This window comes from Triticum dicoccoides, chromosome 1B, assembly GCF_002162155.2.
Source record: "Triticum dicoccoides isolate Atlit2015 ecotype Zavitan chromosome 1B, WEW_v2.0, whole genome shotgun sequence".
Taxonomy (NCBI): Eukaryota; Viridiplantae; Streptophyta; class Magnoliopsida; order Poales; family Poaceae; genus Triticum; species Triticum dicoccoides.
The window spans coordinates 82,807,959-82,832,507 of NC_041381.1; the positions used below are offsets into that span (position 1 = coordinate 82,807,959).

Here is a 24,549-nt window from a genome sequence, read left to right on the forward strand (position 1 = left end):
CCTCCTGATAATAGCTTCTCTAGCTTCTTTTGTAAGTTGGCCTGCAGATTTTGACGTGTACTGTCCCTTCATTTCTGCATTGAATATTCTTTTAGCAATATAGTACCATATATTTGGAAGCTACTTTATGCACAATGTCGTCAAGAAAGTAACAGTATATGCACTAAATAGGAGATGCCGGCTGCATGTAGAAACAACCTATAATACTTATCGATCATGCTTTCAGTATTAGTCTGTTGTGTGGTTCGAGCTGCAGAGGATGGCATTATTGCTGTGACTGTGTGCTTCTCAGTGAGCGACAGTTGCTCCTTGGGAATTACTATGGCGAAGTACTCTGTAAGATCATTTTAGCACTATACATAAAATTATTAGGTTCTGCAATTTTTTCTAAGGGCTATCTTTCAAATATATATGTTAGAGAAGTACCAATAGTGTGCATTACATGAAGATAGAAAAAGGTCAATGATATACCTGATTGTGTTTTCTTGTATTTTTTAAAAAATTTGTAAAGCTTCACACGCCTGTGCTAATTATTGTCGTAATTGTATCTTTGCTTCAAAGCAAATCCTGTAGCGATCCTGGAAAATATTTTGTACCATGTACAAATGATTAGAGCATATCTTTGTATTGCTGCCATGACTTTATCATTCTTTGTGTCAGTTTTAGTTCATAACAGAAGCTGGTACTGTTTTCGCAAAGAAAATAGAGTTTATGTCTAGATGAAAGGCAAGACGTGTAAGAATAGTTTTTTTAGTTAGTATTATAATTATATGCCTAAATGTGAAACAATGTAATAATGAATAAAAAAATCATGAGGTCGCTTTGAACTGCTGATAGTAGTAGTTTTCCACGGAGGGCATTTACCTTCTAATCTGAAGTCTGGCAAGCCTAATTCGTGTGCAAGTTCTTCCAGCGATTAAATCTAGGTCGATTCTGATTAATCTTGTCGACGTTGTTTTTGACGGGCCGATGATCCAAAGGTCTAGATGATATGATCCCTTGGTTAATCGAAGTGTAAGTTCCGGCTATTTAAGGGCAGTACGCTAACACGTCCTCGTATCAGCCTATTTGATAAGGAGTCGGAACCGAGTTGGTAACGATCACGGTATAGAGAGATAAATTCCAAACCCAAGTTTACATACCCCATATATTGAAGCCTATTCAGGCCCAACAGTTTTATTGCAGGCCCATGTTAGTCATTTAGAAAATGACCAGCCTGTATAAACCAACCCGTACAGGTCATCGTGTACGTGGAACTCTCCTCTTTTATAAAAGAAAAAATCTCTCAGCTCAGTCGATCCCCACGAGTAACCTTATCCATCCGCCTGCACCACCTCTCCATTATCCAGCTGATGAAGATCTCGTCGCTTGCCATCAGCGGACTAATTCCCAAACCATTGCGACTGCACTTCTCCATTAATTTCTTCCAACTTCTCTTCGTCTGGCGCAGTTTGCCGTTGTGCAGAGTGCGCAGACGCGTTCGTCGCGTTCTCAAGGATCTAGATCCTAGACGACCTCTTGGAGTTCAGCGGAGTGTTCTCAAGGGTTTCGGCAAAGATGACATGGCCGACGGCTAGAAAACCATGGCAGAGGTGTTGTAGTTTGGCCCAGTGGAGGAGGCTGTGAGGGAACTCACCGAGTCACCTGCTAGTGGTGAATGATTGGATCTGACTGCCGTGAGATGATGTCCTCCTCATTGTTCTTGCTGTCAGACTACTTTAAATGTAATTGCAAACTGATGATATGCATCCTTTGTACCGAAGATTAATTCTTGTTTATTTTCTTAAGCTGTAAAGGCCTTATCTTCTAATGTTTCAATATGTCACCTTGGATATTAATTTTTGTATAGGTTTGTTGTGCAAAAGCTAACTTGGTGAATTTTCTCAAGTAACGTCTGGTAACCACATCAAGTAACGGAGAAACATATTCCAGTTGCCAGCAAGACGCCATTGACTGGCTTATCACTGGTATGTTCCTCTATATGGCAATGGTCTGGTATAGATTTGCCAAAGTATAATTTCTTCAAATTGTGACTTGAATCCTAATGTGGAAAGTATGGTCCTGTAGTGTGTTTCTACCTATTGTGCTGGTTTGTACATATTTGCTGAAAATAGCTTGTACATAAAGGAAAGTACATGAATAAAGTAAATCAATCTGTTTTAGAACATTGGTAACATTCACACTCTTAATATAATAATATCCTTCTTATCCAAGTCGATGTCAAATACTCTTACTTATCTTGGTCGATACAAATAGACTATTGTACTATTTATTTCATAAGCTACTGATCCACTAATTACCTAGATGTCTAAGAACATTGGTAACACTCACACCCTTAATCTAATAATATCCTTCTTATCCTCATCCATGTCAAGTACTCTTACTTATCATGTTCATAAGCTACTGATCCACTAATTATCTAGATAACATCCATGTTCTCCTGGGCCTTGCTTTCTGTACTTCATCTTCATCTTCAAGCATTGTATTTTTGGCTTTTGCTTTAACACGTTTCTTGTTACCGCGGACACCTTTTTCGTTTTGTTCAGGCATATTCGTCTCAATGCATTCATCCTCCGAGCCATCTGATATTACAACAGATCTCAGTCTCCTTTTATTGCCACTTCGGAGCTCACGGGATGATGACGATATTTTGTCTTGACTCTTATCTTTGTTTAATGTAGTCCCATTGCTGTCATGTGGCTCCTCTTTCACAGGCACCAGTTCGCATGAAAGTTCGCCAGGTGAAACTTTATTATTCTTTGACTGCAAACATATACATTTTTAAAATTAGACACATCTATAAAATCTAAAGTGTGTATATAGTTTTAAAAAATCAATCACCTTTCTATCTAGCATGTTCTGCTTCTTTATTAATACGATGTCAACCTCATCATCCATCAGTTCCTGTGCAACATATGTAAGATTAATTAGTTAAGGAATTCTAAAAATGGTAAAAATTTAATGCAACTTTACCTCCTCGGCTTTATTGTCCAAGTAGAGCATCTCAAGCTTATCATCAGGAACAAATGTTCTTTTTACTGCATAGTTTTGTGTGCCAAATGTGAGATTACTATCATTGAGCTTGAATCGAAATATAAGTCTTTTTCCACATAATTGTTGAATAATCTTTGGTGCTTCTTCTAATTTCCCATCTACTGTGTCCAACAACTTAGATGCAGACATATTAACCAATCTTGCAGCCTCCTCGTTAAATAAAGTGCAGCTTGTAGTAGATGTATGGTCACTAATTTGGAGACGAACACGATACCTAACATACAATTCATTTTAGTGGAGAGTAAATACAATATAACAATGCCTGTTCATATTTTAGTAATATAATATGCTTACCGTGGTGTGACCTTTTCTGGATATATACCACAATTCTTGCAATAATACTTGTCAGTTTCTTTAGTAGCCAATTTGTGACACTTACACATGACATGTACCACCATTGAATATTTTCTTGCAAACAGTCTATTGTAGCTATTGTTGTGAAGACAAAATTCTAAAAAAAATCAACGTTAGCATTGGGGTAGGGGTAGGGGATTAAGAGACATATATAAGTACATTATGGTTTCATTATAATTAATATTGAATGAATTATCCTTGCAGGTATTTTACTCATATTACAAAGACTAATGACATATTTATTGAAATTCGATGCATTACCTGGTCTGGCTGGTTTTCGTGCCTCATTGTAGTAAGTTGTTCCAATGTTTTCCTCCTACAAAACATTTGTTCTTCTAGTGTTCCTTGATTACTCCTATCTATACTGATCATTTTTGGTAAGGTTTCTTCTGTCAAGTCCCTGCACATGCATGAAGTGAATAATAATATTGAATCTTAAATGAACGTGAGTCACTATTTATAAGTGGAAAATAAATAAATTGGTGGTATTTCATACCTATCAAGAAGTTCTTGTGTTTCTGGTATATCCAGATCTATGTATATTCTTGTGGCACTGGTTGACTTTAGGCACAGACCTATTTAATCCATCAGTTAGAATTTTAAATGATAAAAATAACATGTAAGTTTGATGGATTTACCATTAAATCTCTGTACCATCGTTGATGTAATAATAAGGACAGTTTGGCTGCCGTTTACATCCTCGGTCAAAAAATAAGCAAACTTTCCCCATAACGTGATTCTGATTTTATCACCCCTAAAGCATTTAATACGAGAAGTTAGTGCACACGGGGAGGTTTGATTAAATTTGAGACATGCATATGCATATGCACTTACTCTGGCATTAGGATTTCAATCTCGCGGATATATGAAGGTTGTTGGTTCTTCTTTGTTATTCTTGTCTCCACAGGCTTCATTTGTGTTAGTAGTCCAATGACATCTGCATATTTGGATATTAGTGATATAACAATTAGAATATCAACTATTTTGAAGTCGAAATTACAACTATAAACATACCTGAGCATTGTGTATCTTTTTCTGCCATTTCTTATAGTGTCTCCATGGTAGCAAACTCGAAGCAATAATCTGGGAAAACTTCTGAAGATTCTTTTATCTCCTTTACCTTTGTATTGTATGCAAAAAATATTTTAATGTCATTGCTCACTGGCCTATATTTTGTGGATTCCACGACCTTAAAATTGCTGAATGCATAAATAGATTTTTCATTGATCTTTGATCTAAAAGTGTCTATAAGATTCTTCCAGATAGTAACATGGATTGTTTCACCCTGCCGAAAGAATAAAATATGGTTAGTAATTGTTTCTTCATGTGACAGAAAGATTCCAATTAAATATATTAAAAAAAACACCTGCTCATCCATTAGTATCATATCTAGGCTAATAAGCTCATCGGTCGTAGGATTGATCGAATCCTACATTCTCATTACTTTCACTTGAATGTTCCAATTTTGTCCCATTGTAGTTAAGTCGCTCAACTTTTTGTATGCCATAGTGTTATGTCTTCAAAATTAACAGGAACAATTTGTCAGTTGATATACTATTTATGAAGATTTCTATTGAAAAGAAAGTAAGCATACTAAATAAAATTACCAATCTGATGATGCAGGCCAGAAGTGCTTTGGGGTCACTTCTTCCGACGTGGATTGTAGCAGCTGGGCGTAACTTTGTCGGGCGTCGACTGTGCTCTGGCGTGACTTTGTTGGAAGTCAAAAGAAGCGGCTGGAGGTGGCTTTCGGTGTGGATGTCGAGTTGCGTGTGCCTTGTTCAAGTCGTCGTGGTTGCCGACTTCTACTTATTTGTCGGGTGCTTGTGCGGCCAGGTGCACTTGTTTATATAATGGGTTAAGGTGTCTAGGTTGGGTGTCCGAGACCGTGTGGAGATCATATTGTAAACTTGTCTTATCTGCATGTAATCGTTTCTGTTTTGGAACTTTCCTCACGTGGTCTGGTGGCTGTCCTTATTTGTTTAGATTCCTTATTTGTCTAGGTTTGACTATTGTTTGTTGTTATCCTTGACCCATTGATGTGAAGGTTTTTTTTGTTTGTGCGTGCTAGTTTTGTTTCGATGGACATGAACGCTCTTTTAAACCTGTGTGCACTATTTGTATGTGCCATGTTCTAATACTTGTACGTGTACATATTTTTTACGTAATGTTTGCATCTTTTAATCTCAGCCATCGATAAACAAAATTAAGGATCAAGATAATTTAATCTATGTGGACGCACGTGGTGTCTTGTTTGACTCTTGTTTTAATTAAATAATAGATAGATAATAGATAATAGATAGCCATAAATATTGTGACATAATGTGTAATAACAACCCATAATGCAATAAATATCAATATAAAAGCATGATGCAAAATGGACGTATCAACTCCCCCAAGCTTAGACCTCGCTTGTCTTCAAGCGGAAGCCGATATCGAAAAATATGTCCACATGTTTAGAGATAGAGGTGTCGATAAAAATAAAATACGGACATGAGGGCATCATGATCATTCTTATAACAGCAACATATATTGATTTTGTCGTATGATTTCTTATGTTCAAGCAACAATCTATTCACAATATCAAGTATGACTCAGAAACTTCATTGAGAACCAACAAACTATGATGTCCGTCATTGAAGCAATTGCAATTTATCATAACATCGGAAAGAGTCAATATTAGAGCTTTTCAGCAAGTCCACATACTCAACTATCATTTAGTCTTTCACAATTTCTAACACTCACACAATACTTATGGTTATGGAGTTTTAATCGGACACAGAGAAAGATAGGGGCTTATAGTGTTGCCTCCCAACCTTTTACCACAAGGGTAATGTCAACAATAATAGTTCATTCTAACTTACATCCAATTGGATATATATATATCAGGATCTTTCCAACACGAGGTGCTTGCCAAAGGATAAAATGTAAAAGGGAAAGGTGAATATCACCTTGACTCTTGCATAAGGTATAAGACATAAAGTAAAAGGTAGGCCCTACGCAGAGGGAAGCAAAGGTTGTCATGTTCTTTTATGGTTGGATGCACGAAATCTTAATGCAAAAGAACGTCACTTATATTGCCACTTGTGATACAAACCTTTATTATGCAGTTCGTCGCTTTTATTACTTCCATATCACAAGATCGTATAAAGCTTATTTCTCCACACTAACAAGTCATACATATTTAGAGAGCAATTTTTATTGCATGCAACATGACAACTTACTTGAAGGATCTTACTCAATCCATAGGTAGATATGGTGGATTCTCATGGCAAAACTGGGTTTAAGGATATTTTGAAGCACAAGTAGTATCTCTACTTGGTGCATGGAATCTAGCTAGCATGAGGGGGAAAGGCAAGCTCAACATGTTGGACGATCCATGACAATATACTTTAATTAATATGTGAGAAAACATAACCCATTACGTTGTCTTCCTTGTCCAACATCAACTCTTTAGCATGTCATACTTTAATGAGTGCTCACAATCATAAAAGATGTCCAAGATAGTATATTTATATGTGAAAACCTCTCTTTCTTTATTACTTCCTATTAATTGCAACGATGACCAAAACTATGTTTGCCAACTCCCAACAACTTTTAATCATCATACTCTTGAAGTCATTACTATCCATAAGATCAATATGGCCTCTTTATTTATTTTTATTCATTCTTTTATTTTCTCAAAATCATAGCAAGATAGCAAAGCCCTTGACTCAACACTAATCTTTATTATATATAGATCACAGACTCGATTACAAGAGGGATCATAAGGCAAAACTCAAAACTAATTCATACCAAAGCTTTATTCTACTAGATCAAGATATTACTAAAAGGATCGAACTAAGTAAAAATGGTAAAGATAGGAGTGTGATGGTGATACTATACCGGGGCACCTCCCCCAAGCTTGGCAGTTGCCAAGGGGAGTGCCCATACCCATGTAATTAGTTCCTTGGAGGTGGTGATGATGGAGTTGTTGATGATGTAGGCTTGCCGTCCGTCTTCCAAGGCATTGGCTCACCATCATAGAAGGATGATCGAGTCTCCGGGATCCTCAAATCTGCAGCCAAACTCATCCTCTGAATCTATATTCATACTCACAATTTTGGTTTTGCAGGTCATAGATCTGGGCTTGGAGGTGCTCGATTTTCTCATGAAGCTTGAAGATGGTCTCTGTCGGTGTCAAAACCAGTGGATCTCGGGTAGGGGGTCCCAAACTGTGCGTCTAGGCGGATGGTAACAGGAGACAAGGGACACGATGTTTTTACCCAGGTTTGGGCCCTCTCGGTGGAGGTAAAACCCTACTCCTGCTTGATTAATATTGATGACATGGGTAGTACAAGAGTAGATCTACCATGAGATCAAGGAGGCTAAACCCTAGAAGCTAGCCTATGGTATGATTGTTGTTCGTCCTACAGACTAAACCCTCCGGTTTATATAGACACCGAGAGGGCTAGGGTTACACAGAGTCGGTTACAATGGTAGGAGATCTACATATCCGTATCGCCAAGCTTGCCTTCCACGCCAAGGAAATTCCTATGCGGACACGGGACGAAGTCTTCAATTTTGTATCTTCATAGTCTTGGAGTCCGGCCGACGGTGATAGTTCAGCTATCCGGACACCCCCTAGTCCAGGACTCCCTCAGTAGCCCCTGAACCAGGCTTCAATGACGACGAGTCCGGCGCACATATTGTCTTCGGCATTGCAAGGCGGGTTCCTCCTCCGAATAATTCATAGAAGATTTTGAACACTAGGATAGTGTCCGGCTCTGCAAAATAAATTCCACATACCACCGTAGAGAGAATAATATTTACACAAGTTCCATCTGCTGACGTATTACGTGGCATGACATCACACCACGGACAAGCCTTTATTTGAATTGTTTTTATTGTTCCACCTCAGCGCGTTTAGCGAAGCAGTTTCCTTGGCACGTCTTGTCAAAGCAGAGATCGTGTCCCCTTATTCTGGGAATCTCATCAATACGGACGTGGGTAACCCAACCGCGCCATTGATTGCGGCGCTTGGGAGATAAGCAAGTTTTACCGGGCTGGTGGGGACGCATAGCTTCGTCCGCTCATATATAAGGGGATAAGGATCCACCTTTTCACCTACGCCTTCTTCCTCCTTTGCTTATCCATCTCCGCGCACTCGAGCTCCAGCGCCAAAGTCCGCACATCTCACCTCAACCTTCTCCAACCATGTCCGGAGTGGGAGGCAAGTGGATGGCCTCCTCCGTCACAGAGGGGCACATCAAGAGGCTGCGCAAGGCCGGATACTTGTCCAGCGATATCGCGCACCGACTCCCCGAGGAGGGGCAGCTCATCCCCACCCCCAAGCCCCATGAGAGGGTGGTGTTCCTTCACCATTTCCTCCGCGGACTGGGCTTCCCACTCCACCCATTTGTCTAGGGGCTCATGTTCTACTATGGCCTGGATTTCCGTGATCTGGCCCCGAATTTTATCCTCAGTATCTCGGCGTTTATCGTCGTGTGCGAGGCCTTCCTCTGCATCCAGCCCCACTTCGGCTTATGGCTAAAGACTTTTAATGTCAAGCTGAAGGTAGTGGGTGGCCGCCAAGCGGAGTGCGGAGGCGCCATGGTGGGAAAGATGCCCAACGTCACCTGGCTCGAGGGTGCCTTAGTGGAAACCATCAAAGGGTGGCAATCGGGGTGGTTCTATGTCACCGAGCCGCATGACCCTGAATGGGCAGCGGCCCCCGAATTCAGATCTGGCATCCCCACAGGGCTCACCTCTTGGAAAGAGAAGGGCCTGTCGTGGGGCGATTCGGAGGAGCTGACCGGACTCCAATCCTGTCTCCAGACCCTGGTGAACAAGAAGCTCAAACTTGTCAACGTAGTCCAGGTCATGCTCATCCGCCGGATTCTCCCGTGCCAACAGCGGGATTTCAACTTGTGGGAGTTCGATCCAGCACAGCACCAGACCTTGAGCAGGCTCTTCGACACTACGTACGAAGAGGCCTGGAGGGTGCTGTTCAAGGGTGCCGAGGCTCCCGCATCCGCTACCGAAGATCGCGAATTCAGCTCGCACCGTCAGGCTGGCGAGGTAAGCTATATTATCCTTTACGGGACACTTGCTTTCCATAGTTTGACCCTATGTGGGATCTAAACTCCCATTACCTTTAACAGGCCTGGCAGAAGACGTCCGGACAGGTTAAATGTCCGGCTCCCCTTCCATAAGACCCAGCGGATGCCCGTTTGACAGGGCTGCTGGTCCCGGCGCCTTACATGGTGCCGGAGAAGAAGGCCAAGAAGAAGGCCACGGGAACCCGGAGGAGTTCCCGGTGCCAGGTGTTATCGGACTCATCGTCCAATGACTCCGAGGCGGACTCCTCCCACGAAGACGAGGAGGAGAAGAAAGAGGCCTCTCCCCCAGCGGGGGGAGAGAAGAAGAGGAAGGTTTCCCCAACGGGGGAGGCCGAAGGGTCCAAGAAGGGAAGGACCCTTCCTTCGGACTGTTCTACCAACACCGACGACGGCGAAGAGGAGTGGCCCTCGAGGGCTAAGCCCCTAGCGAGATTGTAAGTGTCCGGACTTCAGAATAACTCATGATTTTTCTTTTGTCGCATAGTGCCTTCTAACGCCGAATACAACCATGTAGTCCGCCAAAGGACAATCTCCCCGCTTCGTCGAGCGGGTCCCTGGGTTCGTCGGATGTGAATAGCGCTTCACTTCCGACCGCCTCCTCCCTGTGTGATGCAGACGACGCTGAGGTGGGGTCCCAGAAAGGGACCAGCCAGGAGGAGGAGGCCCCGAAGGTGCCGCAGGGCAACCTCCCGGACTTTGGACTGGACTCCGCGCCGGAACCTTCGGTGGTTCCGGAGTCCGGCGGGCGGCCCCTTCGTAAGAAGGGCGAGACGGCGACGCCGGTGACCTCCGTCCAACCGGAGGCGCCGGATAACTTGCTGGAGGCGCTCAACAGTGCTTCCATCAAAGAGGAACACCGCACTGTTATGAGTGCGGTGATTCAGAAAGTTCAGTCCGCCAAGAGCGGGCTAACTGAAGCCTGCACCAGCCTTCTAACAGGCTTTGAGGTAAGGAATTTAAGATATGTGAAATAGTACCACATAGACAGTAGCCCCTGATGCTCAGTTCGGTGTTCGGAAGGAAAAGCCGAACTGAGGATCTAAAAAGATATACGCATGAGTCTAACACAAATATATCAATATGGGAATGCAGGTTGCGCTGCTGACCTCTGCTGCACTGACTGTGGAGGTCACTGCCTTGAAGCAGAGCCTCGAGCGGTCCGAGAGCGAGCTCGGCCGTGCCAAGAAGTAGCTCGAGGACAAGGAAGGTAAGTAATACCTTATTAAAGTGATACCTTATAGAAAGGATTTGGTTGCAAGAAATGATAGGAATAACGTGGGTATTGCAGGGGCTACAAACGAGGTGGCGACCCTGAAGGAGGCAGTGTCCGTGGCCGAACGCAATGCGGCCACGGAGCGTGCCGAGCGAGAAAAGCAGGAGGCGCGGGTGGCGGAGGTGCGGCAAGAGCTCCAGGCTCTCGTGGAAAAACACGAGAGTTTAGAGCGTGACTCGAAGACTCAAGAGTCTGAACTTGCGTCGGCTCTTGAGAGTGCCAAAGCCGCTAAGGCCAAAGCCCAAAAGGCCCTCCAGGAGATCGAGGCAGTAAAGAAAATAGCGGCGGGTAAGGCATTCTTCATACAAAGCAAGCATGTAAAAGTGAATTACTTGTTACTTACCCGAATTCGAAGCTCTCCAGGAGCGTTCGCAGATCTGCCCCGTAGCATGTCCGATGCTACCACGTTCTATAGAGTCGTGGAGGAGAGCTCGACGGAAAAGGTGTTCTGGTCTCAGTATGCTGAGGCCGGACATCCGGTGCCCCTGAGCGACTAGCTGAGATAGTTGGTCGAGCTCCACAAGGTGGCCGAACAGGCCCTGAAGGGCCTCATAGTTCGGCTGTGGCCCAAAGAAGCCATGCCTGGGAGCTACTTCGGTCTGGTGCGGTGGCTGGAGGACGCCTGTCCATGGGTTGAAGTCATCAAGCACTCCTCCTACATTGAAGGTGCCCATCGGGGGCCTTGCCCGTGCTAAAGTGCACTGGGGCAGGATGGACGCCGAGAAGCTTGTGACGGATGCGCCACCGCCAGGCAAGGAGTATCGCACGCCCGAGATGTACTATAAGGGTGTCCTGAAGGGTGCCCGCCTTATTGCGGGTGAATGCTCCAAAGATGTAATTTTTTAGTAGACTCACATTTTGTTATCCTGTGCGCTGAAAACTTTGTTCATATGCGCTAAGCAACGCTTGTTAATTTAAAATATTACCTTCTGTGCGGCCATTTATCAAATCTGAGAGATGGCAAGTCGTTGGCTTCGGCCCCCATGCCACGAGTGCTGGGGTGTTTGGGATAAACTTGAGCGCTCTTGTTCCCATTTTTGGGTCCTACGGAGGCGCTCAACACAATGAACGAGGCAACCGAACTTATAATGCTTGAACACTCTCACTTAGCCATAGAATTATATAATTTTAAATTTCGGCAAAGCCCCTAGTGTTTGGAAGGCCGAATTCGGGGCGCTATCCATGCCTGGGGCCGGACAAAGCCGGCTCCTCGCTCTAAGCGGCATAAGTCTTTAGGGACTCGAAAAGACCTCTCGAACAGCGACCAGCTCTCGCCTTATCATGACGGTCAGTTTTAGCTTTCTCCACTGAGGTGCTCGACCCAGCTCAACTGGGGCACAATCGTAGTGGTTCTCCCAACGCTACCTTAGACGATATAACGGAACGTAAGATGCCAAAACATGGGAGCCGGGCAAACCCAACTATTGACCCAAGACATGATTCGGAGCCGATGCATATAATGCTATAAGTTCAGGGTGTCGCACATGTGAAAGTGTTCGGACTTATCACACCATACTTTGGGGAACTTAAGCCCCTGGTGTATTTGGCCGTACCAAGGCGTACGGGTGCAACATGTCATAAGTGAACATATATGGAAAGGAATGCAATGATAGGCAAAAAGCGATGCATTGTTTATTCAAAAGATACTGCAATAAAGGCAGAATGATACAAATAGTGCGATAAGCGAGGGGTGGGACTATTTAACATGTCCCCCTCCAGGGGTAGGCTGCGGAATGGTATGTAAAACAGGTATAATGCTCTGAATGGAGACCACCTGGATACTCGTCGTAGCCTTTCTGCTTCCCTGGCTGTTGCATCATGAGTTCAGAAGATCTACTGCCGGATAGGGCATCTGGAAAACGGAGTCCCGAGAATAAGAAAAAAAAGAAGAATGAAAAATTCGGGAGCCCCTAGTGTGGTTGATCCGCACTCTAGGCATGCCGTGGTCGTGCCCCTCCCCCTATGGCCATGGTATCTCCAGAGCGTAGTGATGTACGGGTGGCACTGGTCTCGCGATTTCGCAAGGGCTGGGGTTGGGGCCACATTGCTACGCGTGCTCGAAACGTGCCAAGTGGTCTTGTTGTAGGTTACTCCGGGCGCACTTGGCGGTGTCCGGTCGCTTAACAGCCGGACTCGAGAATTGACTTAAGAGGCTACTCTGCACTTCCGCTGCGAGAGCCACTGTATGCTCCTCTGTTCGGAGAGAGCATTCGGTGTTTCCATTGACCGTGATGACTCCTCGAGGGCCTGGCATCTTGAGCTAGAGGTATGCGTAGTGCGGCACCGCATTGAACTTTGCAAATGCGGTTCGTCCGAGCAGTGCATGATAGCCGCTGCGGAACGGGACTATGTCGAAGATTAACTCCTCGCTTCGTAAGTTATCCGGGGATTCGAAGACCACTTCAAGTGTAACTGAGCCTGTACAATTGGCCTCTACACCTGGTATGACGCCCTTGAAGGTCGTCTTTGTGGGTTTGATCCTTGAGGGATCTATGCCCATCTTGCGCACTGTATCCTGATAAAGCAGGTTCAGGCTGCTGCCGCCGTCCATCAGGACTCTAGTGAGGTGAAATCCGTCAACGATTGGGTCTAACACCAATGCGGCGAATCCGCCATGGTGGATGCTGGTGGGGTGGTCCCTTCGATCAAAGGTGATCGGGCAGGAGGACCACGGATTGAACTTTGGGGCGACTGGCTCCATCGCGTATACGTCCCTGAGCACACGCTTCCGCTCGCTTTTGGGTATGTGTGTTGCGTATATCATGTTCATCGTCCGCACTTGTGGGGGGAATCCCTTCTGTCCTCTATTGTTTGGCGGCCGTGTCTCCTCCTCGTCATCGCTTTGCAGCCCCTTGTCGTTGCCTTCGGCGATTAACTTGCCTGTCTGCTTGAACACCCAACAATCTCTGTTGGTGTGATTAGCTGGCTTTTCGAGGGTGCCGTGTATCTGGCACGAGCGATCGAGTATCCGGTCCAAATTGGACGGGCCCGTAGTAGTTCTTTTGAATGGATTTTTTCGCTGATCGGGTTTAGAGCCTTTGAATCCGGCGTTGACTGCCGTATCTTCAGTATTATTGCCGTTAATGCGGATTTTGTGCTTATTGCGATGCGACCTGCCATTGCTGTCTTTGGTATCCGAACTACCAGAGTTTTTGGTTAGGTTGTTACTGTGAGCTAGCCAGCTGTCTTCTCCCGCACAGAAGCGGGTCATGAGTGATGTGAGGGCTGCCATTGATTTCGGCTTTTCCTGTCCTAGGTGCCGGACAAGCCATTCGTCGTGGATGTTGTGTTTGAAGGCTGCAAGGGCCTCTGCATCCGGACAGTCGATGATTTGATTTTTCTTGGTTAAGAACCGTGTCCAGAATTGTCTGGCCGACTCGTCTGGCTGCTGAATTATGTGGATTAGGTCGTCGGCGTCTGGTGGTCGCACATATGTGCCTTGGAAGTTATCGAGGAATGCGGCTTCCAGGTCCTCCCAACTTCCAATTGATTCTGCTGGCAGGCTGTTGAGCCAATGCCGAGCTGGTCCTTTAAGCTTGAGTGGGAGGTATTTGATGGCATGAAGATCATCACCGCAGGCCATGTGGATATGAAGGAGATAGTCTTCGATCCAAACCGCAGGATCTATTGTGCCATCGTAGGATTCAATGTTCACGGGTTTGAACCCTTCGGGGATTTGATGATCCATTACTTCATTTGTTAAGCATAGTGGGTGTGCGGCGCCTCTGTATTGGGCTATATCACGACGCAGCGCAAACGAGCTTTGTTTACTGTGTTCGGCCCGGCCGGGATTGCTGTATCCGGCGTGACGGTTGTCGTCGTGCATCGTAGGGCGCCCACGCGATCCATAGATCGATCTTGTTTGCCTCGCCTTATCCTCCAATATGTCTCGCAAGTCCGGCACATTCCCTAGAGGCCTCTCTGTCGCGGCCACGAGGTGGCCGGTCGGCCGTATTGTGCGCTGGTGATGTAGGTTTATGTGCTTCCTCCTCTAATCGGGGTAGCAGCTTGCGTTTGGGGTAGCTTTTGGAGGGGCGTTCGAGTTCATACTCTTCGGCCGCAAGGACTTTAGTCCATCTGTCAGCTAGCAAGTCTTGGTTAGCTCTAAGTTGTTGCTGCTTTTTCTTGAGGCTGCTTGCCGTGGCCATAAGCCTGCGTTTGAAACGCTCTTGTTCGACGGGATCCTCAGGCACGACAAATTCTGTTGTCGTTGAGGCTTGCCTCGTCTCCGGAGGGAGGCATGTAATTATCATCCTCCACCTCTTCGTCTGCCGCTCTCTCACGAGGGCTGGCTTCTCTGACCTCCTGTGCTGAGTCTTGCTGGAGGGGGTTGTCTTCGGCACTGTCCGGGGTGTTATTATCTCCGGTGTCGGAATCTCCATTCTTGCTGTGGCAGGATTTTGAGCGGCGCCGCTGATGCCGGCGCTTAGGCTGCTTTTTGGAGGGGTCATCCTCCGCTGTTCCATCGCCATTCCCATCCTTTGGGGTGTCCACCATGTATATGTCATATGACGAGTTGGCTTTCCAGTGCCCTGTAGGTGCTGGTTCTTGGTCGTCTCCGGCATCGTCGTCCATACCATCGGTATCTTCGGGGTCGAAGTCTAGCATGTCGGTTAAGTCATCGACAGTGGCTATGAAGTGGGTGGTGGGTGGGCTTTGAATTTCTTCATCGTCCGCATCCCAACCGTTCTGACCGTAATCCGACCAGGGCTCTCCTGATAAAGAGAGACACTTTAGCGAATTCAGGATGTCGCTAAAAGGCGAGTGCTGAAAGATGTCCGCAGCGGTGAACTCCATGATTGCCGCCCAATCGGATTCGATTGGCAGGGGCGCGGAAGGTTTGGGGTCCGGAGAGGAGTCCGGCACCTTGGAGTCGCGAGCTTCACAAGGACGGGGTCGGTATTCGGCTCTATCACCGTAGAGGTTGCCACCCCCGAGGTGGTGTCTAGGCCCCCATCCTCGATTGGCGGCATAGGCTCTGAGCTAAGGGTCGGAGCGGACTCTTGTGCGGCCTCCAGGGCACTGTCCGGCAGCAGAGCTAAATCATGCCCATCATGACAGTGCGGCGCTTTCGAATCTGCTCTAGATGGTATGATTGTTGCCATATAGTTCAAACTTCCAAATCTGACCTGATGGCCAGGGGCGTAGCTTTCGATCTGCTCCAGATGGCCAAGTGAATTGGCCCGCAGTGCGAAGCCACCGAATACGAAGATCTGTCCGGGAGAAAAGTCTCACCCTGGACCGCGTCGTTGTTGATGATCGAAGGAGCCATCGGGCCTATAGGTGACGACACAGAGGAACTCTCAATGAAAGCACCAATGTTGGTGTCAAAACCGGCGGATCTCGGGTAGGGGGTCCCGAACTGTGTGTCTAGGCGGATGGTAACAGGAGACAAGGGACACGATGTTTTTACCCAGGTTCGGGCCCTCTCGATGGAGGTAAAACCCTACTCCTGCTTGATTAATATTGATGATATGGGTAGTACAAGAGTAGATCTACCACGAGATCAAGGAGGCTAAACCCTAGAAGCTAGCCTATGGTATGATTGTTGTTCGTCCTACGGACTAAACCCTCCGGTTTATATAGACATTGGAGAGGGCTAGGGTTACAGAGAGTCGGTTACAATGGTAGGAGATCTACATATCCGTATCGCCAAGATTGCCTTCCACGCCAAGGAAAGTCCCATCCGGACACGGGACGAAGTCTTCAATTTTGTATCTTCATAGTCTTGGAATCCGGCTGACGGTGATAGTTCGGCTATCTGGACACCCCCTGGTCTAGGACTCCCTCAGTCTCCCCAATGTTCTTGGAGTCCAGCTTGTGGTTATTGGTGAACTCCGCGATCATCATCTGGTTGGCGTTGAGTCCGCGTTCCACCATCCCTTGGCACTTGAAAACCGATTGTTCTGTTGTTTCGAGCTTTGTCTCCACGCTTCCGGTACTCCTTGGTCCCTCCACATCGTGGATGTGCAGCACCCCCTCACGCAACTCAATGGTTTGAGGGTGATTGTGACGCCCCCGATTCAATCATACACTAATCATACATGCAAATGTGTACGATCAAGATCAGGGACTCACGGGAAAATACCACAACACAACTCTAGACACAAACTAAAATAATACAAGCTTTATATTACAAGCCAGGGTCCTCGAGGGCTCGAATACATCAGCTTGAATACAAACGAGTCAGCGGAAGCAACAATATCTGAGTACAGACATAAGTTAAACAAGTTTGCCTTAAGAAGGCTAGCACAAAAGCAACATGGTCGAAAAGGCAAGGCCTCCTGCCTGGGAGCCTCTTAACTACTCCTGGTCGTTGGCGGTCTTCACGTAGTAGTAGGCACTCTCGGGGTAGTAGCAGTCATAGATGGTGTCATCTGGCTCCTAGACTCCACCATCTGGTTGCAACAACCAGAAAGAAGAAAGAAGGGGGAAAAGGGGTAGCAAAGCAACCGTGAGTACCCATCCAAAGTAGTCGCAAGCAAGGATCTACACTACTTATGCATCGGTATCAATGAAAGGGGGTAGTATCTGTGGACTAACTGCAGAATGCCAGAATAAGAGGGGGAAAAGCTAGTCCTATCGAAGACTAGCATCTTCTGGGAACCACTGTCTTGCAACAAGAGGAGGGAGTAGAGTAGTATAACATAAGTCATATATATGTTGTTGTATCAACGCTCCGGGATCCTTTCTCGACTCCCAAAGCAACATAACCAAATCATGCCTCAGCATCCAGTTCTAGTTGTATCGATCGGGATACAACTCCGCGTGTCCGTTACCATATGACAGGCTATCGATAAATGTTTTCTTCCCTGCAGGGGTGCACCAACTTACCCACCACGCTTGATTAACACCGGCCGGACACACTTTCCTGGGTCATGCCCGGCCTCGGCCAAACAATACGTCGCAACCCAACCTAGGCTTAATAGAGAGGTCAGCACGTCGGACTAAACCTATGCCCCATGGGTCATGGGCCATCGCCCCGGGAACTCCTGCACGTTCTGAACGCGGCCGGTGAGCAGACCTAGCTACCTCCTTCAAAAAGGCAGGTGCTTACCAGTCGAACCCGGCGTGCGCCGCTCAGTCGCTGACGTCTATTAAGCTTCGACTGATGCATACGACGCAGAACACCCATACTATGCCCACGTGATGGTTAGTGTTATCAGGCCATAGGCCCCTCAGATCAAATATCCAAATCGTAGTGGATTAGGAACGCGCCGTAACAAGCAAGACTCATGAAATATGTGACTCCGTCGCCCCGTCTCGAGGACTTGTGGCAAGGGCTAAGAATGCCCGGCCACACCTCGTAATTATCTCGGGCACCTTCCAGGTCAACCCGACTCCACATCACTCGCAATTAAGCCCGCACGGGTACCCCTCAGGGCCGACACGTCTTTAGTAACATCGTTCAGTGTAAAGTCATAGTAATCATAGTAACCGTGTATCTAACACCAAGAGGAAAACCCAAGGAGTCACCATCGACAGATTCGACTTGATGTAATCATCAAGATGGACGGAAGAGGAACCACCCTCGAGGTCCACACTTGAGGGGTTTCACGACAGAGTCGTATCAGAAGTGGTTAAGGAGGAAATCACCCTCGATGACCACAACCGAATAACTACACTACCAGGTTAACATCAGAAGTGCCTATGAGGTCTCACCCTCGACACTCGCTAGTAACCTAGTAGTGTCGAGCAACTAAGGGGAAGTGATGTGCGGTGCCGGGGCCTGGTCTTCGATCCTGTTGAACGGGTCTTCGATGATGAAGCAGGGGCAACAAGGACAAGGTGGGGGTTCACTGATGGATCACTAACCAACCTATACTAAGCAGTTTAGGATAAGCAGGTAGGTAACAATAAGCAGGTAACAAAAGCAGGCTATGCATCAGAATAGGAGCAAACAATAACAGTAGCAAAATCTAATGCAATCATGAGAGAATGGAATGGGTGATATCGGGATGATCAAAGGGGGGCTTGCCTGGAAGCTCTGCTGAAAAGGAAGAAGTGTCGTCGTCGACGTAGTCGATCATAGGGGCAGCATCAGTCTCGGGGTCTACCAAAGAGAAGAGGGGGAAGAAACAATAAATATAAAGCAAACATAGCATCATAAAGCATAAAATGGTAATACGCTATGTTAGGGGTGAACTAACGCAGTGCTAGACATTGCAGACGGAGAGGGAAAATATTCAGAGGGGTTTTCCCGGTGTTAGGCATTTTCCGGACAGAAGAAAGAGGGGGGATGGTTCCATGTTAAGCATGCTAGGGGCCTGTGACAGGTGAAAGGTTGGTGTATTTGGATTCATTGGATTTTTCTGAGCAAATTTCATGTAGATAACATTTTCATCCAAGTTACGGATTATTTTCTATGATTTATCGAAATTTAAAGTATTTTCTGAAATTAGTGAAATTAATTTAATTGGAAAGCATACTGAAAATACTTTTATACTTAGCAGCAGCTATCCTCAGAGTATGACAGGTGGGGTCAGGAGGGTGCTAATTCAGCAGTCAACTAGTCCACTTTGACTAGTCACCAAGGCCACATGTCATTGGCAGAGAACAAACCCAGTCGGCATTGAGTGGTCAACTGGGTCCAATGGGACCCAGTTTTCATTGACTCAGAGTTCTAACAATTTTTTTTTGTTAATCTAATTAGCTAGGTGGGCCATATTGTCAGTGGCATATTAGGCTAATTAAATTCCCAATCTAATCCTAACCTAATCGCGAAACCACAGTAATCACACACACGCACACACACATGGCTGCTCGGCCATGGCCAGCAACAGGAGCAGCCGCCGGGGAGACGAGGTCACGCGCGGGACGGGGTCTGATCTGGGCGCGGTGGGAGCGGCGGTGGATGCGGCCAGGCGGCGGCAGTTTAGGCGGAACTAGCGGCACGGGCAATAGCGAGGCAGCGCAAGCGGGGCGAGCCTGGCAACAGAGCAGTAGACATCGGAGGCGACGAGCGGGCACACACATGCGAGATGCGGGCTTGGCACGCGCGTGCGTGTGCGGCGAGGCGCAAGGGCACGGACAGGGCAGGGAGGCGCAGCAGCGGGCGCGATGTCTGCACGGCGACGGGGCGATGAGCGCATCCTCCGGTGGCTCCGGGCACGGCGATGACGGCGGCCTAAGGCGTCGGATCTGAAGGGGAAAGGGGGAAATGGGGGAGGACGAAGTTGCTGCTCACATCGGTGACGAGGAGCGACCCGGGGCAGCCGAAGGAGGTCGAGGGGGCGGTGAGGCTCGGTCGACGATGGATCGAGGTCGCAGGCAAGGCAGATTCCAGCGGGGGAAAACGGGCGCAAGTGAGAGAGTCCTGGATTAAGGGTTCCTTGGACAGCCGGACTATATACTTTGGCCGGACTGTTGGACTAGGAAGATACAAGATTGAAGACTTCGTCCCATGTCCAGATGGGACTCTCCTTTGCATGGAAGGCAAGCTTGGCAATTTGGATATGTATATTTCCTTCTCTGTAACTGACTATGTGTAACCCTAGCCCCCTCCGGTGTCTATATAAACCAGAGGGTTTAGTCTGTAGGACAACAAGAATCATAATCATAGGCTAGCTTCTAGGGTTTAGCCTCTACGATCTCGTGGTAGATCAACTCTTTAAATACTCATATCATCAAGATCAATCAAGCAGGAAGTAGGGTATTACCTCCATCGAGAGGGCCCGAACCTGGGTAAAACATCGTGTCCCATGCCTCCTGTTACCATTGGCCTTAGACGCACAGTTAGGGACCCCCTACCCGAGATCCGCCGGTTTTGACATCGATATTGGTGCTTTCATTGAGAGTTCCACTGTGTCGTCGCTGTAAGGCTTGATGGCTCCTCCGATCATCTTCAACGATGCGGTCCGGGGGAGGTTTTCCTTCCCGGACAAATCTTTGTATTCGGTGGCTTCGTATTGCGGGCCAACTCGTTTGGCCATCTGGAGCAGATCGATAGCTACGCCCCTGGCCATCAGGTCAGGTTTGGAAGCTTGAACTATACTTCCGACATTCGCAGAGACTTGATCTTCGACGGATTCGAGCTCATGTCAGGCACGCCGGACGATCACGACGGGCATGACTTTGATCCGCCATTGGACACTATTTGGGAGATCACGCCTGCGGTGGCGCCGGGAATCAATTCGGAGCAGATTGTGCCCTCCGAGGACGGGTGGATGGACCCCGCCATGGAAGCTGTGCAGTCATCGACGCTGGAGCCAAACACTGATCCCACCTCCCGTGATGGTGGTGTCATCGGACCCTCAGACTCGTCTCTGGCTACTGGATCCGAACCGCGTGCGTCCGTGCCTATCAAATCTGATTGGGCACCAGTCATGGAGTTCACCGCTGTGGATATTTTTCAGCTCTCGCCCTTAGGTGATGTGCTGAACTCATTAAGGTCTCTTTCCTTGTCGAGAGATTCTTGGCCGAACTATGTCCGGCTCGAGTGGGAAGCGGACGACGAAGAAATTCGTTCCCCACCCACCACCCACTTCATAGCCACTGTCGATGACTTAACCGACACTCTCGATTTCGACTCCGAAGACGTCGATGGTATTTACGACGATGCAGGAGAAGAACAGGAACCACCGCCCACTGGGCGCTGGACTGCCACCTCATCATACGATATATATATGGTGGACACACCAAAAGAAGGCGATGGTGACGATGTAACGAAGGATACTCCCCTCGATAAGCCACCAAAGTGGTGCCGTAGACGCCGCTCTAAATCCAGCCATAGAAAAAAACAGCGACAACAGCGCAAGAAATAATAATACCTCGGTTGATTCCAAAGGAAACAACGACCCCATGAACCCAGCGATATAGCAGGGTGAGCCAGGGGACGGTGAAAAGAGTCCGGAGCCGACGTCAGATAATGCTGATCCCGAGGGTAAAATTCAACAACCTGTCTCTGGAGAGGAGAACAGCTCGGACGATGATGCACTCATCATCCTAGAAAAACTCTTGGAACAAGAGAACCTCCATAGAAGGCTTATTGCCACCGCGAAGAGCATAAAAAAGCAGAAGCAATGGCTCAAGGCTGCGTAGGATACGCTCAACCGTAGGTGGAACAAAGTGATTGACACAAAAGAAAAATACGGTGGCGATCGTCACACAAAGAGCTATCCAAAGAGCAAGCTGCTGCCCGAATTCGACGACGAGGCCATAGAGCCCATTCAGCCGAAAATGACCGATCAGCCGGACCGACCACCCCGTGGCCGTGTGTAACACCCACGATGATATCTCCCACGTGTCAAAGCACGACTTAGAGGCATAACCGCATTGTGGTTTTGTCGCAAGAAGGGTCATCTTCACACAATCCCATGTAATGAACAAGAATGGGATAAAGAGTTGGCTTACAATTGCCACTTCACACAATGAACATATAATTCATACATCATTCAGAGTACACACATAGTCCGACTACGGACGAAGCCAAAAGAAAACGATAACCCAACTGCTAGATCCCCGATCGTCCCAACTAGGCTCCACTACTGATCATTAAGAAACAAAACATAGCAACAACTAAGATCTTCGTTGAGCTCCCATCTGAGCTCGGTTGCATCATCTGCACTGGTATCATCGGTACCTGCAACTGTTGTGATAGTATCTGGTGAGTCACAAGGACTCAGCAATCTCAAAACCGCGAGATCAAGACTATTTAAGCTTAGTGGGTAAGGAAGGGGTAAAGTGGTGAGGTTGTAGCAGCGACTAAGCATGATATGGTGGCTAACATACGCAAATAAGAGCGGGAAGAGAAGCAACGGAACGGTCGTGAAGCTAGCAATGATCAAGATGTGATCCTGAAACTACTACTTACGTCAAACATAACCCAAAAACCGTGTTCACTTCCCGGACTCCTCCAAAAAGAGACCATCACGGCTACACACGCGGATGATGCGTTTTAATTCGGATCTGGTGTCAAGTTATCTACAACCGAACATTAACAAATTCCCATCTGCCACATAACCGCGGGCACGGCTTTTGAAAGATAATACCCTGCAGGGGTGTCCCAACTTAGCCCATCATAAGCTCTCACGGTCAACGAAGGATATTCCTTCTCCCAGGAAGAGCCGATCAGACTCGGAATCCCGGTTACAAGACATTTCGACAATGGTAAAACAAGACCAGCAAAGCCGCCCGAATGTGCCGACAAATCCCGATAGGAGCTGCACATATCTCGTTCTCAGGGCACACCGGATTGTCCAAACTTCCGGTAGGCCAGCCCAGAGTTGCCCCTGGTGGCCACCGGCGGTTGACAGGTTGGACCAACACTCACGATGAGCACTGGCCCAGGGGGGTAAATAAAGATGACCCTTGAGTCTGTAGAACCCAAGGGAAAAAGGCTTAGGTGGCAAGTGTTAAAACCAAGGTTGGGCCTTGCTGGAGGAGTTTTATTCAAAGCAAACTGTCAAGGGGGTCCCATAAATCACCCAACCGCGTAAGGAACGCAAAATCAAGGAACATAACACCGGTATGACGGAAACTAGGGCGGCAAGAGTGGAACAAAACACCAGGCATAAGGCCGAGCCTTCCACCCTTTACCAAGTATATAGATGCATTAATTAAATAAGAGATATTGTGATATCCCAACATAATCTTGTCCATCATGGAGCAATCTTCAACTTCACCTGCAACTAATAACGCTATAAGAGGGGTTGAGCAAAGCGATAACATAGCCAAGCAATGGTTTGCTAGGAAGGGTGAAAAGGTTAGAGCCTGACATGGCAATATGGGAGGCATGGTAAACAAGTGATAGGTAGCGCAACATAGTGATAGAACGAAGCAACTAGCAAGCAAAGATAGAAGTGATATCGAGGGTAATGGTCATCTTGCCTGAGATCCCGATAGGAAGAAGAACGAGTCCATGAAGAAGACAAACGCACGTAGTCGAACGAATCCTCACAACTCCGGAACGAAACCGAAGCTAACGAGAGAAGCAAACCGGAAAAAAGCAAGCAAAATGGTAAACACACAAGCATAATCATGGCATGATGCACAATCAAGTATGATGCATGTCCGGTTTAATGAAGCATGGCATGGCAAAGTGCAACAAACAATACTACAAATTAAGTGGAGCTCAATATGCAACGAGTTGCATATTGACGGAACACCACAGTCAATTATTTAGTTCTCTCTCGTTTAGGAACACAACAATATTACAAGTTGTTATTAAACATGGCATGGGGTGAAGCATAAGTAAACTACACATTTTAGGCAATTTAAATGAGGCCGGAAATAACAAACAACAATTCCAGAAAATCCCCATGTCATTTAGCAATATAAAGGAAACACATTTTTTAAGCATTTTAATTGTTGTTATCATGATGCGGATGACATATACAAGTTTTATGCAATTTTATGAAAATGTTGACATCTAATATGATAGGGAGCATTTGGTCGCCATGGCGGAACAAAAAGGGTGCCACGGCAACGATAACGAAAATGGTGCCACGGCAACATATCGTTTCCGGTAGCTCACGAAGATACCGGTGCAAAAGAAGTGGGCGTGAACGAGTCATGCAAGATGGTGGGGTGATCCCGGATTCCGGGTTCCCACGGGATGGCGGCATCGCAAACGAGGAAGAAACGTGCAAGGATCAATCGGGCACGGAGCAAACATATCGTACATCTCATACATGCAAGGGCATCTCATCGCGGTCGTCTCAGGTTATACCTTCGAAGCGTGCGTTCTCAGGCAGAACGAGTTCGGTACGATGTAGAGGAAGTAGACGTTCTCGTAGCGGTCATAGAGGAAGTAGTTGTACACGTTCG

At 46.9% G+C, this 24,549-nt stretch overlaps 1 long non-coding RNA gene across 1 annotated transcript; it reads left to right on the forward strand.

Moving 5' to 3' along the window:
* Window positions 1–1,266: 1,266 nt before the first annotated feature.
* Window positions 1,267–5,213, forward strand: LOC119301707. Its single transcript, XR_005147161.1, has 5 exons — window positions 1,267–1,724; window positions 1,850–1,967; window positions 2,682–2,741; window positions 3,613–3,700; window positions 5,032–5,213. It is a non-coding gene; the product is annotated as an uncharacterized LOC119301707 (long non-coding RNA).
* Window positions 5,214–24,549: the final 19,336 nt, after the last annotated feature.